At 41.7% G+C, this 13,370-nt stretch overlaps 1 pseudogene; it reads right to left on the bottom strand.

Moving 5' to 3' along the window:
• Nucleotides 1-4,535: 4,535 nt before the first annotated feature.
• Nucleotides 4,536-4,968, bottom strand: Mrpl23-ps1 (mitochondrial ribosomal protein L23, pseudogene 1; annotated as a pseudogene).
• Nucleotides 4,969-13,370: the final 8,402 nt, after the last annotated feature.

Raw genomic sequence — 13,370 nt, 5'->3', positions numbered from 1 at the left:
CTAATTTAAAGTAGTTATTGCATATCTTGCCTCCTTTCAATTTTTTTTTGCCCTCATTGTCACAGTCATCCTCCTGTTGTAGAGAACAATGCATCCTCCACAAAATAAAAAGGTTGTAATTTGCAAGATTTATATTTAATAATCCAGGCAGTGCACGGGTTTGACAATACTGAAATCGCTGTGTCGAATGTCTTGCACCCCCTTCCTCTCTATCGTCATCCTTCTCCTTTCCCATTCTTGTTCATGTATGCCTTCATGTTGAGTGGGAAGATGGAGGAGAAACAAAGAAGGAAAGCAGCAGTCAGCTCACTCCTGCCTACCACAAACCAGCCTGTTTTAATTTTTCTATCTAGTTCTGCGAACTTCTGATTCCAACACATCTGCCTCGCCTCTCCCATACAGCTTTCATTTTCCTAGCTAAAAATCACACTTTATGATAATAATAAACGGGAAATTGGGCTTCTGTTTTCTCTGTTTGTTTTTACTTTAAATTATGTGGGTATGGGGCTCGTGCATGGGAGTACAGTGCCTTCAGAGGCTAAGGGAGAGTCCAAGAACCCCTGGAATTGGAGTTATAACTGCTTCTGAAATGTTGCCTGGAATGGGTACTAGAAACCCAATTGGGGTCCACACATTCTTAATGGCTGAGTTAAGCCTCTTTGGACACTAATTTTACAGTTGCCAAGGATTTTGGTCAGGGTTCGATAGAGGAACCTAATAGATAAAAATAAATATATATTAAAGGGAACTCTATCAGAGGTTTACAGGATATGAGCTGGATAACCTAACACTAGCTCTTGATCCTAGAGATACTAAGAACTCAGTAGTCAATCTCTCTAGGAGGCTGGATGGTTTGGAAGTCCCAGTTTGGCTCTGGCAACCTGGAGATTTTCTGGGGAAGCCATTGGTCTTTAGCTCCATTGGGAGGTTGAAAAAGCTGGGCCCCATTGTCAGCAGACAGAACGGTGGGAGCAATTTCGACAGAGTTGATGAAGTTAGAAACGTGGTATGTAAATTCACCATCAAGATACAAAGGCAAAGCTTTTGCCCTCAGGCCTCTTCAAAAATATATCTGTCATTTATTGTATGAACGTGTGTATTCCTGGATGTATGTATGTGCACCATGTGCATGCAGTACCCATGAAGGCCAGCAGAGAGCATTAGATCCCCTCAAACTGGAGTTACGGGCAGTTGTGAGTCACTATGTCAGTGCTGGGACTTGAATCCTGGTCCTCTGCAAGGGAAACAAATCATCTTACCTCCTGAGCAATCTCTCTAGCTCCCTTCAAACCTCTTTTAATCCAGCCGCCCCTGGAGGCACCACCCACATTCTCAGTGACTCTTCTCATTCAGCCTCTGATGAAAATCTCTCTCAGATTTCAGATCCAGTCAAGTTGAAGTCTGAGATCAACCATCACAAAGATGGCTGTTGTCTTTCTCCCTGATGACAAAGAGTGGGAAAAGCTGGCAAAATCCCTAAGAGGCAGATGCTAGTGCCTGGGGTTGAGATTAGAGAGCAATCTTCTGCAGAACACAGAGACAGATGCGAGCATTTGGGCATCTGCACGCCTGACACGGGGCAAGTTTGTGCCTCGTGTGATTCTTAAAGTCTCAGAAAAAAAGAGCGGCTATTCGTGCTCACTTCTGCACATTTTTTTTTGAAGCAAGAAATGACACAGAAAATTGAAGACATTTTATAATTTCCACTGAGGCAAACGGGGCTCTTTTCTGCTCATTAGCTACTCTATGCATGCAATTCCACGGTATCTTTCTGAATGTCAACTTTGATATTTTACTCAACCAAGCATAAGAGCTTGCTCTAAACCACTCACTTAGTAAAAATAACAGTTCTGGATGTATAACTGCCCTGCAAGGTACGATTTGGGATAGTTTCCATCTGCCACAAACTCTGAGTGTCTAATGCCTCTCTCTACTCTTGAGAATCCGTTTCTGCAAACGAGTCCAACCAGATTGGTCTCGCCTTGGAAAACATACTCCAAGAGGCACCAACTGTGAACACCTCCCTTCTCAATGCATTTGCTCTGGTCCCAGGAGGCTGTGGGGGACGTTGGGGAAGATCTTGGAGCATGGAGGCTGAGACTGCTGTCGGCTATTCCTATCAACCTGTGGTTTTATGTTTGAACTTGTTTCTCCAACAAACTGCCTTAGAAGTGAAGCTAAGTTTACGAATTACTTTACCTCTTCGTGATAACTCTGAACATGAACTCTTTTTAATTTTTGTATTTAGTTAGTTTTGTTTATAGGTATGTTGCCTTCATGTGTGTCTATGCATGTTAGGAGTGTGTAGTGAATCCTGGAACTGGAGTTACACATGGTTGTGAGCTGCCAGGTTGGTGCTGGGAACCAAAACCAGGTACTCAGGAAGAGCAGCCAGTGCTCCTAACCGCTGAACCTTCTCTTTGGCTCTGTGTCTGAACTCTTGCTTGGTTGTCCCGATTCCATTCCAAGAGTGAGTATTGCAGGGTATCTTTGTGTCCTGAGTGAGTGACCACAATTTAAACTGTGAATATCTATCTCTAAGGAAGTTTGTCTCTCACATGCGTCTTACCGTAGCCACAAATGCAGCTGTGAAATCCTGTCTCTTAGACGAGACACGGCTGATGCATACATCCAAACTATGAAAAATTAAAGACTAAATAAAATACGTGTATGTATTGTAATATAAACTATATGAAATGGATGGGTCTAACCCATTTGCAGATCCTCTCATATATCAGCGTCAACATGTTGGACACTCCGATACGGAATTTCACAGAACATTACATGAAGCAGTTGACAGATTAAAGCTAAGAAAACTCACGTTGTCTATTTCATCAGCAGGGCTTTATCCATATGCTCTCGAAGCTTATTTAGAACTCAGATTAATTTATTAAAATATAAACATATAATTAAATTGTCACGCTGTCAGCCTGCCTTCTAAATATTTACATTTATACCCGTGGATTTGTGTTGCTTGCAAGCTTGGTCCGGGAAGCGTTTGTTTCACAGTAGGTAGTGGTTTAATGCAGGCACTCACAGCTGACTGCAGTGCTCATTGTAAGTAACTGTGAGTGGCCAGCTATGGATGGAGCCTGTGTATTGGCCTTTCCCTATCCCAGGCTCAAGGAATATTACACAAGAGTGGGCGGAAAGAGTGTAGGAGCCTGAGGAACAGGAAGAGGACAGTGTTGTGTTGTTTTTTGGATATAAGGTGGCTGACACACACATTAACTATATGGAAAAACTTTAAAGACTAAACAAAATGTATATGTACATGTAGTTAACATAATTTATATAAAATTATATAAAATACATGAGACATATATACATATATCTATATAAATTCATCACTCTCAGAAATAAAAGTTGACTTAAGCTGTTTTGAGGGTCACTCTGCAATGCGTCCCCCTGAAACAACAGAGCTACAACACAGTGTCTGCAGGCCTGTGTGGTAGAGAACGTGTCTGTGTGAGTCGTGACCATAAGCTCTGGCTGTCCTGTGTGTACCACTTTCAGATGATGTTTTCTAGAACAATCCGTCATATCCCATGTTCCCTCATTAAATAGCCTCAGACAGCCAGCTTCCCAGGTCTTTCGCCTGAATTTATATATTTTCCCCTTCCCAATCTGTCACTTTTCATTTTTGTCACCGTGTTTTCTCCTAACAAGCTGCGTGCATGCAAATTTGAATTTCCTTAACAGCCTTTGCCTACAATAACGATATTTTCTGTGCTATAAATTTCACAACAGAAGGACATCGTTTCTCTTATTTGATGCATACGTGGCCCAACCTAGCCACACCACCATCTCACCCAGTCCCCGTTGAGGGAACTTAACCAATTCTACTCGGTTTTGAATTTCATAAGAATAGATAGCTCTGGGAATCCAAATGGCTGAAATATACCTACTGTTTGTAGCTTCAGTGCAGAGATCTCAGGGGTCTATTATGGCTCCTAAGAGGCTTTTGGACAACTCTCCTTATGGCTGCTGTGTGTTGGCAGGTGGGCTTTCTTGCCATCATTCTAGGTATTCTACCACTACCTCCTCTCTCTCTCTCTCTCTCTCTCTCTCTCTCTCTCTCTCTCTCTCTCTCTCTCAATATCTCTCACAGTCTCTCTCTCAATATGTCACTCTCAATATCTCGAACAATCTCTCTCAATATGTCTCTCTCAATACGTCTCTCTCAATCTCTCCCTCAATATCTCTTTCTCTCTCTCAACCTCTCTCAATATCTCACTCTCAATCTCTTTCTCAATATCTCTACCTCTCTTCATCTCTCTCAATCTCTCAATCTCTCTCACAGTCTCTCTCTCAATATGTCACTCTCAATATCTCTAACAATCTCTCTCAATATGTCTCTCTCAATATCTCTCTCTTTCTCTCTCTCTCTCTCTCTCTCTGTCTCTCTCTCTCTCTCTCTCTCCCTCCCTCCCTCCCTCCCTCCCTCCCTCTCTCCACAAAGAATTTTTATTTAGGCTTGTCAGAACCACCGTGGTGCTCACCAGGGTCTGTGGCCCAGATCTCACTGTCCTAGGTCATAGGCCAAACCAGGAAGGGATACCAGGACAGTGTGGGTCACTGTTTTGCCTCTGCTGGGTAGCTCCTCTTCCAGAGGGTCTGGAGAACTGAGCTCCTTCTCTGGAAAAAGATCTGGGAAAATGAAGGTCTGTCCGTGGGCCAGCTGCTCGCAGGTCACTTTGTAGTCTGGTTTCTTATAATTCCCTCCTCCTGTTGGAGCCATGGTGCATCCATGGCCACACAGTAGCCACAGGAACATTGCAAATCTGCTCAAGGTAATTTCGAAGATCCACCCTGGTCACCTCCATGGGGATCCGGAATTTGCACAGGATCTTCAGGCTGTGCAGTCCCAGGCCGCGCCAGCTGAATGAAGAAGTTAGTTTGAAATACATCGAGCTGGGGGGGGGGGTCACCCAACTGGTAGAGGGGGTACAACACATTCCGCACCATGGCAACCACATCTCCTTACTCTGATCTCTTTGCCTACCTCTGGGGAATTATTTTCCTTCTCAGCCTCTGTGGTCCTGGAGCAATCCTCAGTGGATAATCTCTTCCAACTCCTTATTCAGGGATTCATGTGAACTTTGCTGTGTAAACAGTTTTGAGGAGAATACCTTCAAGAATCATGGTCATTCACTACCTTTGCATATTTTTTTCTATTACCCTTGACTTTAATTACCTCACCCTTCTTCAAATCCCCCGAGAGTCAACTGACTTGTGCACAGCTGTTCGCACCCACTCAAGTCCCTTCACATCAGCAAAGTCACTTGTTATCTTCTGGTAATTTACTGGCCCAGATGTTACTTCCTGATCCAAAGTTCTTGCCAGTTAATTCAGGGTCTGGTGTGCATGTGCGTCTGTCTACCAGATGAATCTTTTCTTCTAAGGCACAAAGCAACCACCTCCCATTATTGGATGGAAGTTAAAAGCTTGTTTTGTATGGACCCTGTCTATTTTATTTGAGCAATTATATTTCACGTTACTGAAATATAGATGCAACCACAATGATGTCCCATGATGTAAATGCCCATCATTAAAAGCTATCAGTCATCTTACCCAAAGCAGGACTCGGATTCAGGGCATTACATTACCAACAAAGATGTGTACATTAGAACGAGAATATTTATGGAATAACCAACCATACTCTTGACTGGATTTGAGGCCTGATACAAGGGAAGGAATTTATGCCTGTTGCTGCAAACATGTTCAAAGATCACAGCAAGGGAGAGCATAGGCTCCATGGGAGGACCAGCGATTTACTAAATGAACATGCTAAACTGCTTTCTAAATGTTTATGCTTCTAGCTATAGATTTGTGTTGTTCCCGACCTTGGTCAGAGAAGCTCTTACTGTAGTGGATAATAGACCGTGCACAGTGTTGAAAATAAATGGCTATGCGTGCTCATGCATATCAAATCCAATGTCCATGAAGATCAAGCCGTCTTGGCATATCAAATTTCAGTAGGACTAGGTGTATCTTCTCCTATTCAAGACAGACCAGTCAGGGGAAAGGCTCCAAAGGTAAGCAGGCAGGCAGGTAGGCAGGCAGGCAACAGAATCAGAGACAGCCTCTGTTCCACTTGTTAGGGGACAATAGTGATGACCAAGCTGCACACCAGCTACACACGTGTAGAGGACCCGGGTCTGTCACATTCTTGGTTGTTTCAGTCTCTTTGAGCCCCATGGGCCAAGGTTAGTTGATTCTGTAGGGTTGTTTTTTTGTTTTTGTTTTTTGTTTTTGTTTTTTTGTTTTTGTTTTTTTTGTTTTTTGTTTTTGTTTTGTTTTTGTTTTTGTTTTGTTTTTTGTTTTTTGGGTTTTTTTTTTTTTTTTTGGTATTCTTGACCTCTCCTTCAATCCTTCCTCCCCTCTTCCACAATATGCCCCAAGCTCTCTCTGCCTAATGTTTGGCTGTGGGTCTCTGCATCTGTTTCCATCCGCTGCTGGCTGAAGCTTTTCAGAGGACAGTTACACTAGGCTCCTGTCTGCAAGTGTAGGAGAATATCATTAATAGTGTCAGGGGTGGGCTCGCTCTCTCATGGGATGGGTCTCCCTTTCACTGAGGAGAAAGGGAGGGGGATGGGAGAGGAACTGGAAAGAGAAGACTGAAGGGAAGCTGCAATTAGGATGTAGTTGGGTGGGGGCCTGGAGATGGCTTGAATTTCACTTGGTATGTGCTGATCTTGCTACTGTGGCAATAAGCTCTGTGTGTGTGTGTGTGTGTGTGTGTGTGTGTGTGTGTGTGTGTGTGTGTATGTACAGTACTTTCTCTTCCACCTGAGGCAGACAATATAGAGCAATTAAACACATTCTCAGGTGCTTATTTAGCTCATTTTCTACACTTCTATCAATCTGTGCTACCTAGAAGCAGCTTTGCCTAGAAAGTCTCTGTACCCATTCAATAAACGGTTACTCTTTTCTTAAATACAAAGGTTTAACCCATGGAAACAAGCAAGCACACACCACAGTTCTGTCTTGCTTTGGAATATTTTCCTTCTTTCTGCAAGGCTTTTTTTTTTTTAAATCTTTCCCTACATCATAATGTTTAGTGCTGTTTCCAAAGGGAGATGGGAAAACTTGTGTTCTAATCTGGAAGCTAACCTATTGGCATCTAAGTGTCCATACGCATCTGTTAGCAGTGTGTGCGCATATGTGTGTGTGTGTGTATGTGTGTGTTTGTATGTGTGTGTTTGTATGTGTGTGTATGTGTGTATGTGTGTCTGTATGTGTATGCGTGTGTATGTGTGTCTGTGTGTATGTGTGTTTATATGTGTCTGTGTGTATGTGTATATGTATGTGTGTGTATGTGTGTATATGTGTGTATGTGTGTCTGTATGTATATGCGTGTGTATGTGTATGTGTGTGTTTATATGTGTCTGTGTGTCTGTGTGTATGTGTATATGTATGTGTGTGTATGTGTGTACGTGTGTATGTGTGTATATGTGTGTATGTGTGTGTATATGTCTGTGTGTATGAGTGTATATATGTGTATGTATGTGTGTCTATGTGTGTATATGTGTGTATGTAATGTGTATTTGTATATGTGTGTATGTGTGTGTATGAGTGTCTGTGTGTATGTGTATTTGTGTGTATGTGTGTGTATATGTGTGTATGTGTGTGTATGAGTGTCTGTGTGTATGTGTATTTGTGTGTATGTGTGTGTATATATATGTGTGTGTGTGTGTGTGTGTGTGTGTGTGTGTGTGTGTGTGTGAGGGAGGGCACATGCATTACCCACGGAGGACAGAATGGGGTGTCCTATAACCTGGAGTTGGAGTTACAGATGGTTATAAGCCATTATGTGTGCACTGAGAATTGAATCTGAGTCCTCTTGAACAGAAGTCAAGTGCTCTTAACCTCTAAAACATCTCTCCAGTCCACAACAGAACAAAATATAATTTTGTCATAGTTTAGGATATTTTAAATTCTTATGTGATCTTTATAGAACAATTAAAAACCTAACATGTTCCCAATTGGATTTGGTATTATTTTATCACTTTGAGGGTTGAAAGGAGCCATTCAGTATTTTCATGCAGATATCGCATGCAAAGCAAAAGTAAAAGCTTTTTGGTTTGTGCTTTTACAAGTTAGAGGGGGGAAGGCATTTGTGCTTACTCTAAATAAATTGTCATTTTGTGTTTACATTAGGGACAGGGACAACAGGCAATACAATGCTTGGGACTTTGCCAAGCTGATGCCACTAGATTTCTGTTAGAGGGGAACCAAAGCCGTGAAAGAAATTACACAATGTCCAATTTCCCACATTCCAATCTGTCATTCAAGGTGTAGCTGCCAACATGGAACCGAGTTACCATATCATATGCAGAATCATATACTCGCATTAAAAATGAACAATGAATCTGCACATTTGGCTGGGGTCGTGGCTTTGCTTGAATGTGTCTGAATGAACATCGATGAAACAAAAGCTATGCAGAAGAAAGCCCAAAGGTCTCATTGTATATGGTTGTTTGGCAGAAAAGTACAGATGGCCTTGGTGCACAGTGGAGTGCTCAGCTCTAAGTGGGACACCCTTGTCACCTCCTGGAGTATGGAGAAACCTTCATAGTGCCACAAAATGACAAAGAGCTGAAGAGACCGACAGCGTCGAAGATGCGTGAGAATGGGCTCACACTCCAAAGCACACCTGAGCTGCTATAATTTCTGTTGCTGTCATAAAACACTGAACAAAAAACACTTAGGAAGAAAATGCTTGAGGTTTTTGTTTGTTTGGCTGGGTTTTTGTTTTTTTGGGGGGGGTTTGTTTATTTGGGTTTTTTTTTGTTGTTGTTGTTGTTTTTGTTTTGAGCTTATAGTTTGTAGTCCACCCCTTAGGGAAGTCAAGACAGGAACCGAAGCAAAGCCGTGAAGGAGTGATGAGAACTGGCTTGTCTCTTATGAGTTGCTCAACTGCTTTCTTCTACACCCGAGGACCACCTGCCTAGCGGTGGCACCACCCACAATGGGCTGGACCCTCCCAAGTCAATCATCTACCAAGAAGATGCACCATAGACATTCCCACAGGACAAGCTGAAGGAGGCATTTTCTCAGCTGAGGGTCCTAGCTTTGGCCAAGCTGATAAAAAACAAACCACTAACTAGCACAACCCCCAATATTCAATATTCACTGGGATAAAGGTTTTACTGCGAAAGCTCCAATTGATGCCCAAAGCCCACAGGGTTGAAGGAGAGCATTGACCCCCACAAGCTGTCTTATGACCTCCATAGGTGTGTGTTGATGTATATGTGAACGCACACACAATAAGTAAATAAATAGCAAATAAATAAACAGGTGTGGTAAAGTCTTAAAAAAGAGAGAGGGGTATGCTGGTTTTGCCAGTAATCTCAAATTTTGACACTTACCTAAAAAGAGGTCTTTTTATCGTTTTTTTCAACTGTAGCATATTTGGATCAGTCTGGATGTTTTTCATACATTTCAATGAGAGCAACACGTTATCACAAAATGCATGCAGAAGCATATCTGAGGGTCCAGCTGTTTTGTATAAAGCTAGGCGTTGATATTAGCTGCCAGAAAATAAATAAATATTCGCTTCTCTTGCAATGAAGTCTGGTTTGGAAAATCCGGTGATTTTCATAGGATACATATGGTCACCCGTAATGAATGTAAATAGCTATTTTAAATGATTTTAATATCTGATATAAAATATCTACGTGTAAGACTGAAAAGGAAAACCCTCTCTAGAGGCATCAATCATTTTTAAATTTGTGAAATGATCTGCTACAAAGAGAGGCTTGGAAACAGTACATCAAAATATCAAAGACAAAGTTTTATCCAGGGCTTTTGGTAGTGCACCAAACACATAGGATGATTTCAATAATCCATTGTTGAATGAAGTAGACATTGTCTCCCATGCGAAGAAGTCATACAAACACAGAAATATCTACATCTCTCTCCCTACCCCCCTCTTCCCCTCACCCCTCTCAGTGCCTATTATTCAAGTGCTGATCACTGTATTGAACACACCTCTAAGTATATAAGACCCCAAACTTGATCGAAGTTCATTTCCATATTTCCTAATACCATACGTGATTGATCCTGATTGCACATAACCTCCAGCTGTACCTTCCCACATTTCAGCTCTGTGATCGTGAGCTTCTAACTTCCCCACAGCTGGGCTTGCCTTCATCAAAACCAGAAGGGGATGTGCAGGAACCAAAGGGAAAGCTTTTGTGTTCTTTTTGTCTCAATATAGCATATATCACTCCTGCTCACCCCAGGCTGGAATGACCCAACGTCACGGTCTCATCAAATCATAACCAGACCCTGGAGGCCATGCATCACAGGTGGCTCGATATCTGGGGAGAGTGGAGTTTCTTAGTGGACAGCTCAGTTTTTCTACCACGGTGTTTAAATAAATCCAGAAATTTGGACTCAGATTTTGAAGCCCTCACTGTTTGCTGCTATAAGGTTTAATGTGATGGACTGCAGTCAGGATTCTTTTCTTTGTTAATTCGAAAGGTGCATATGTTCCTGGATCTATAGAACTGTTGTCAACATGACTAAGTGTGTTGGTTAGATAACTCTCAGGTAAATGATTTACACATAGAACAATGGGGAGACTGTTCATTAGAACATTTTTTTCTTTTGTTAGATATTTTTATTTACATTTCAAATGTTATTCCCTTTCCAAGTTTCCCCTCCAGAAACCTGCTATCTCCCCCTGCTTCTATGAGGGTGTTCCCCCACCCACCCACTCTCTCCTACCTCTCCACCCTGATGTTTCCCTACACTGGGGCATCAAGTCTTGACAGGACCAAGGGCCTCTCCTTCCATTGATGCCTGATATGGTCATCCTCTGTTACGTATATGGCTGGAGCCATAGGTCCATCCCTGTGTATTCTTGGGATGGTGGTTTAATCCCTGGGAGCTCTGGGAGGTCTGGTTGGTTGATATTGTTTTTCTTCTTATGGGGTTGCAAACCTCTTTAGCTCTTTAGTCTATTCTCTAACTCCTCAACTGGAGACACTGTTCTCAGTTCAATGGTTGGCTACAAGCATCTGCCTCTGTATTTGTCAGGCTCTGCCAGAGCCTCTCAAGAGACAGCTATATCGGGTTCCTGTCAGCATGCACTTCTCAGCTTTGGCAATATTGTCTAGGTTTGGTAGCTGTATGTAGGAAGCATCCTCAGGTGTGGCAGTCTCTGGATGACCTTTCCTTCAGTCTTTGCTCCACACTTTGTCTCCATATTTCCTCCTTTGAGTATTTTTGTTCCCCCTTCTAAGAAGGACTGAAGCATCCACACTTTGGTCTTCCTTCTTCTTTTACTTCATGTGGTCTCTGAATTGTATCTTGAAACATTTTAACACCATGTTTTTTTATACTTTCAAAACACTCAGGTTGACTGTAGTGCCTGACAGATACATATATTTTTAAATGTTTTATGAGACAGGCTCTCAAACTTGGTATATAGCTGAGGGTGGTCTTGAACACATGATTCTCTACAAATTCATCTCCTCAGCGCCGGGATTATAGGTTCCCATCATCACACTTTGCCTAAAGTTTTAATGCTCACATGTGAATTCATTAAACTCAGTTCTTGATTGACCCAGAAATAAAAGAGCTCTTTCTAATTTAAGCAAAAGGTAATGTATCAGGTGGCCATTAGGAACTCCAAGAATAGACAAGAAATTGAAGATAGTGACCCAGACGTAGGCAGGAAGGCAGTAAGCAGGAACCACAACTATAATATCCCACCAAGAGCGATCTGGGGGAAAGAATTGTGTGTGTGTGTGTTTGGGGTGTGGGGTGTGTGTGTGTGTGTGTGTGTGTGTGTGTGTGTGTGTGTTGTTTTTGATAGAGTGAAATACATTTTTAGTGTATTTGTCTGTATGCTCAAAAACACTGCTAGAATAATGAAGGGTTTGGAACACTTTTCAAACGTTGGCGTATAGGTACTGTAGCAAGCTTGCACACTGGTTCCATTTACCCATCAGTGTAACACAACCTGATTTATTTTTGTTTCTCTGCTAAGTCACTGATTGCCAATGTTCATCATTACACATATTTGTACATTTCGAGGGACTTAAGTGTAGCAGTGATTTTTTTTTATCAGTACTATTGACTCACAAACAATTGTTCTGTTTTCTTCATCAAGGACTAGATTGAAGCCAAAGAGACTTAGTCAATTGTTAGAAGGAGCTGAAGCCTCTGTGCCATTTTTATTAGTGATACATTTGAACTTATGAAATGCCTAAGAGTCTGTGTTAAACACATTATATTTATCAGTATTCTCATTTCCAATATTAATATTATCTGTTACAAATCAGACACTAGAAAGAGAGAGGGCAGAGAGGGCAGAGATAGATAGATAGATAGATAGATAGATAGATAGATAGATAGATAGATACATACATACATACATACATACATACATACATACATACATAGATATAGATAGATAGATAGACAGAATAAACATTGTCGGTAAATCAACCAGGTGAGTTTTCTTCTCTCCCCCGTCTGAATCCATTTAGTTGAAAGACTAGCCTAGAAGAGTGAATGATTCAGTTCCATTGGTTTGATCTCATAATAAAGGGAACAATGGTGTCCTAGTTTGCTTTCCATGGCTGTAATAAAATATTGACCAAAGAGAGAGTTTATTTGACTTGAATTTCAGCTCACAACATATCATTGAGGGGAGTCAGGGTAGGAACTCAAGCAGGAGCTTGAAGCATGAAGCTCTAGATGAGAAAAGGTCAAGTTTCCATTGTGGATTGAGTTGTGGGATGGAGGAAGCCTCCACACAGGTGTCAGGAGCACAGAACAACAAAGACTGAGCTATCAGCCCTAAAGGCTAGAGTCACACTGTCCAAAGCTGTGGCCCAACCTTGAGGATGCCTCCAGTGCTTGTCACATACTGTGGGGCAAATTAAGCCTTATCTGCATGCTCTGATGGCTGTGACATCCAAAAGCACCCATCAGGCACATGCCCATGAGCACAGCTCAGGGTCTCAGACCACGTCAGATCTTCCCTATACTTACTCCATTGGAATATTTAGGATCCATTACAAATATATCAATAATCTCACAAGTTAGGTCCCCTTTGACTAAAGAGAGATGGGTCCCTCCTGAGGTTAAGATCTGCCTTTTCGAAATAAATGTATAAAATATTGACATTGTAGTCTTCGTTGGTAAGCATTTAATTCTGTTTAAAACGAATGACTTCAAACACAGACTATTGAATTGTGGGATGGCTTTTATGTTCGTTGAGATGAGATTACTCCTGGAGTCCAAAGAATTAATTGAGCAGAGTAGTCAATTGTTTCTGATCACAAAAAGTATTATAAAGGATGGTTGCTGTTTGATTCCTTTGCATGCGAATTGGTTTTTGATTTTCT

Source organism: Rattus norvegicus, chromosome 12 (genome assembly GCF_021556685.1).
Source record: "Rattus norvegicus strain SHRSP/BbbUtx chromosome 12, alternate assembly SHRSP_T2T, whole genome shotgun sequence".
Taxonomy (NCBI): domain Eukaryota; kingdom Metazoa; phylum Chordata; class Mammalia; order Rodentia; family Muridae; genus Rattus; species Rattus norvegicus.
The sequence above is the reverse complement of the archived record's forward strand: the minus strand, read 5'-3'. Positions and strand labels throughout refer to the sequence as shown.